The sequence below is a fragment of the Sciurus carolinensis genome, chromosome 1 (genome assembly GCF_902686445.1).
Source record: "Sciurus carolinensis chromosome 1, mSciCar1.2, whole genome shotgun sequence".
Classification (NCBI taxonomy): Eukaryota; Metazoa; Chordata; class Mammalia; order Rodentia; family Sciuridae; genus Sciurus; species Sciurus carolinensis.
The window spans coordinates 197,577,239-197,582,308 of record NC_062213.1 but is presented as its reverse complement, the minus strand read 5'-3'; positions in this window follow the sequence as shown (position 1 = coordinate 197,582,308).

The window sequence follows — 5,070 nt, the reverse complement described above, 5'->3', positions numbered from 1 at the left end:
CTGGAGGTCAGGTGCTTTCTTTCGATCCTGGGTCTGGGTTAGAAGCTTCCCAGAAGCAGGGCTCTGCCTTGCAAGGTTGCTCCCCATGTTCTCTCTGCTGCCAAGGCCGCCTGACATTCAAGAGGCTCCCTCCTGAGCCATCTGGGAAGGAGCTATACCTGCAGCTGAGTCCATTTCCTGAATGGGGCAGGAGGCCAGGGAAGCTCCCTTCCAAACCACAGAGGATGTGGGTCCTGCCATCTGCAGGGGTTACCTTTGAGGATGTGGCTCTGGCTGTGTGGTCGTCCAGGCAGTCTGTGGGCCGGGCTCTCCTCCCAGATAACCAGAGCTGAAATTTTTCAGTTCTGAGTGGGCCAGGACTGACTGAGCAGCTTCCTTCCGGACTGCAGCTCTCTTGGGGACCTGAGTGGAGCACACAGGCCACTTGCTCCAAGATGCAAAAGGCTGAGAAATCATAATGTGGGCCAGTTCATTCCAGTGCATTGTGTTACTTCTTGATTTCTCTAGTTTCACTAGGTTTTTGCAACCAAAGGGGATTTTCTCACCTGGTGACAAACCCCATGGTAAGATTATTGGTGTTATACAGTAAAAGGCAGTTGCAGCAATTTGTCTTTTTTTGGTTGTTGTTGTTACGGAGACACTTTACTACTGAGCTACATCCCCAGCCCTCCTTTTTTGAGTCAGGGTCTTGCTAAGTTGCTGAGGGTCTCACTAAATTGCCAACTTGCTAACTAGTGACCCTCATGCTTCGGCCTCAGCAGTCTCGCTCAGAAACACCATTCTCTAACCTGGCTGGTTTCATCAGAAATACACCAACTTCAGCCCCAGAGGGTGCGGTTTAATCGTGTGTCATCTTCACGGTGTACCGGACACCCTTCACGCAGTAGGCGTTTAAGGAAAATGGCAAATTGAGTTTTGGGGAGCATGTGCTCTGTTGCAGACAAGACGCTTTTATATTTGTTCTTTAGACTTCAGCCACTCATGAGAGGTGAATGCTGTTAATTCCCATTCTACAGGTAGCAAGAGAGAGGCACAGACATTCAAGGACTTAGCCTCAGACCAGGTGAGAGAGGGCTGGCTCGGAGGAATCCCAGGCACCCCGCACTGTGCTTTGGTAAATGGAGGCGCACTGCCCAGAGAGCACACGGGCCAAAATGCTCTTCTCCGCTCAGGTCTCCAGCTGCAGTAAAAGTCTCTGTGACCCCTGAAATGGAACATTTGCCTCCAATCTAATGAAAGATTAAATAAGCAGCAAAGTGTCTGTTGATAACATTCCAATTTAGCTCAAATTCAAATGGAGTGAGAGAGACCTACGGGCCAGCATGACATCGGATGAGGCCGACCTGCAGTGGAGGCTCCCAAGCCACAGTCGGCGGGCGCGTCAGCAGCGGGTGTCAGGTCTGCCATGAAGGCACTCGTGAGAAAACTCCTTTAGAGATTAGGAGTAAAGTCAAGTTGTCCATGAATCCAAGGAATGTGCCCTTCCTGGCTGACGGAAATCCATGAGGTCTGCACTGGGAGATCCACGTAGATGGCTGGTGGGTTTGTCCCAGGGAACTTACTTGTCCTCACTCTGGGACGTTAAGTTTGAGCACCTGCTTGTGAACGGTGTGGTCGTAGAGACGAGAATTCTGAGGTGCTGTAGGTAAGGACCAAGGCCTTGCTCTCTAAGTCTTTTTTTCTTGGGGTGCTTGGAATGGAACCCCAGGGCCTTGTGCTTGCTAAGCACGGGTCCACCCGAGCACCCCGCCTCCTCTAAATTTCAACGTGCCTTTCTCATTTATGACCTTGGTTCTAGTTGGCAGGAAACAACCCCGTGCATCTTCACCCGGAGCACCACTTTCCTCAATGCCTGCGATTAGTGATTTTAGAGCCAGAAATTAGGATTAGGCAGCTTTAGGATTCATTCTCCGTGAGTCAGACGCTTTCTTAGCCACCCAGCTCGTGAGCTCATGATGTGAGAAGCCTTTGTTTCTGGCAGGACCTGGGCTTCCTGCTGGAGCTTAAATCAAAGTAGCCTTGGGTTATTCATGTTTTTTTTTTTTTTTTAATATTGGGAATCAAACCCAGAGATGTTTTACCACTAAGCTGCATTCCCAGCCTCCCCTTTTCTTCTTCTTCTTCTTCTTTTTTTTTTTTTTTTTTTTTTTTTTTTTTTGAGGTTGTTGGATCTTTATTTTATTGATTTATTTCTATGTTGTGCTGAGACTGGAACCCAGTGCCTCACACCTTAGGCAAGTGCTCTACCATCAAGCCGCAACCCCAGCCCCTTCCCAGCCCTTTTTAGTTTTTATTTTGAGACAGGTCCTCACTAAGTTACTGAAGCTGGCCTCAAACTTGTGATCCTCCTGCCTCAGCCTTCCTTAAGCTTTGGGTTACTTGGAAGAGTGAAAACAGAACTCGGGAGGAAACACATTAGTAAGCACACAGAGCTTTTTCTTTTCTCCTGGCGCTGAGTGAGAATAGGTAGCTGATGGTCAACCAAGGCAGGGGGCCTCAGTTAAGTTTTTGTTTTTCAGATGCAAAGATCATTCCATGGGGTTAACCTGAAGAGACATTCCAGCCAACTCCTTTGTCCTGGGGCAGGGAGAAAACAGAAGTGCCAGAGGTCCTGTGGAAATTTCCGTCAAGTTCAAACTCCAGGGCTTAAGGGACAGTCAATTGGAGGGTGCCGGACTAAGCCAACGACCTTGACACTTCTAATACCTGTTAGCATGGATTTTGATCAGTGTTCCCACCCGGAAGCTGTGCAAGTCCCAGGGTCAGCCCCTTTAGGTGGGAACCAGCAATCGGTTCCCCCCTTGCTTTGCAATTCTTTTCTTCTATACTTAAGTAAAATCCAATAAACCTGTTCATTCTTGCCTTCTGTTATTGTTTGTGGATTTTATTCTTCAAATTTGCTAGCAAGAATCCAGGAAGAAATAGGTGAAGCAGAAAATGGAGTTCCATTTCAAACCCTGGTTTGGGTACTAGGGATTGAACCCAAGGCCTCCTCCGCGTCAGCTGGGCAAGCGCTCTACCACTAAGCTACGCCCCAGCCCTAGTTCTGTGAGCTTAATCGGCTTTTCTGACCCTAGAATCTGCAACACTTCATTCTGTAAAATAAAGTGTTTTAATGAGTTGAGCAGATGTTAGTTTTATAGATAGAAAAGGACCATAGAAATTGGAAACAAAAAAATAAAAAGCAGATTGGTTATTTCAAAGTTACTTTCCTTGTAAGGAGGGGCTAGGGCCAAGGAGACAGAACAGGCAAATAACTGACTGGTACCGTCAGGTTACCTTTTCGTTGTTGCTTTCACAAGGATCAGGCACAGGGGACTTCACTCTCCTGCCAACTGGGACTGACCTGTGGAATATTTGGCTCCCTTTCTAATCCCATTTCCCAGCTGCTTCTGCTAGCTGATGTGGGACTCTGGGGTGAGCGACTCCATTTTGATTTCTAGACTGGTCTTTTGGGACTGACTCCAGAACAGTGGTCTCCTGTTGTTTTTAAGGCAGGGGATGAGTTAAGCAGTAGCTAAGGTAGTAAATGCATTTTACACAAACACATTTATTAGCGCCAGAGTTCCTTACATGTTGCAGAGTAAAAATAGAAAGCGTGGGCCCAGCATGGTGGCTCGCACCTGCAAGCCCAGTGACTCCTGGGGAGGCTGCAGCAGGAGGATCCAAGCGTGAGGCCAGCCTGGGAAACTTACGGAGGACAGGGATACAGCTCAGTGGTAGAGTGCCCTGGGCTCAAGCCTCAGTACTGGGAAAAAAGAACTACCACGTGGTCGAAAGCTTGTCCTAGTGCCAAGTCAATTATGAGGATATGGTTTTGAGAAAAAGGAAAAAGTCTTATTGCTTTGCTAACAAAGGAGAAACACAGGAGACTCCAGTCCCAGAGGCTGTGATTCTGGGGGAACGGGGTGTGTTCCTGAGGTTGGGGAGGAGAGGCGATGCTCAGGGAAGATGAGGGAGAAGAAATACATGTCAGGGTTTTTTGTTTTTTTTTTTTTTGTACCAGGGATTGAACCCAGGGCTCTTACCCAATGAGCCACATCCCCAGCCCTTAGACAGGGTCTCACTGAGTTGCTTGGGCCTTGATAAGTTGCTGAGGCTGGACTTGAAATCGAGATCTTCCTGCCTCAGTCTCCCAAGTCACTGGGATCACAGGCGTTCGCCACCATGCCTGCAAAACCTGGCTTTAGAGAAGCGGGGCTATGTTCAAGCATAAAATGGACCACTTTTTTTTTAGTATTTGAGAAGCTGGGGATGGCACCTAGGGTCTTACATGCTAGGCAGGCACCCTCCCACTGAGCTACGTCCCAGTCCTGTTGAGACAGGGTCTCACCAAGTTGCTGAGGCTGGCTTTGAGCTTGTGATCCTGCTTTAGCCTCCTGAGTTGCTGGGATTACAGGTGTGCACCACTGTGCCTGGCCCCCGTGCTCTATGTTGGAAGGGAGAGTTTCATGTCTGCCACAAATTTGTTATAACATGAACACCTGGAAGAAAACATTCAACTGTCAAAGGGCACGGGACTGGAGTTTTGGAAGGGCTTCTTTTTCCTTTTATTTTGCATTGCTTTCCAGTGCCTGCTTTTGACCTGTGGGTAAGTGCCAGAGCCTTAGCAGCTGTGTGGGGAACTGATGTTTGCAGTGGGCACAGCCGTGAACTAACCAAGTCACGGCTCACGTGGGTCACAGCTCTGCCCTGGAGGAATCTTAAACCTTGTTTCCAGTGCCAGAGACAGACAAGGATTTGGTTCTCAAGACATAATACTGAAAGCCGTAGCAGGTGGGATGCTGTGCACATTAACTGCACTCAAACTGGCCTGATGGGCGAGGCGGGCCACGGGACTCCCCTTGCACTCTCACAGATGGGAAAACAGAGTACCAAGGAGGTGAAGCAACTCATCCAAGGTGCGTGGCAGAGCTGCAACGGCTGCACCTGGTTTCCACCACCCCAGGATGGGCGTGCACCAAGCTCCATCCGCCGCGGGGCTCAGGTCTGGAGCCCAGGGTCTTCTCTTTAAGGACAAGGGCCAAGGCACTTTTAGCCTCGGTGGTCCCTAAATGAGCAGGCTCTTCG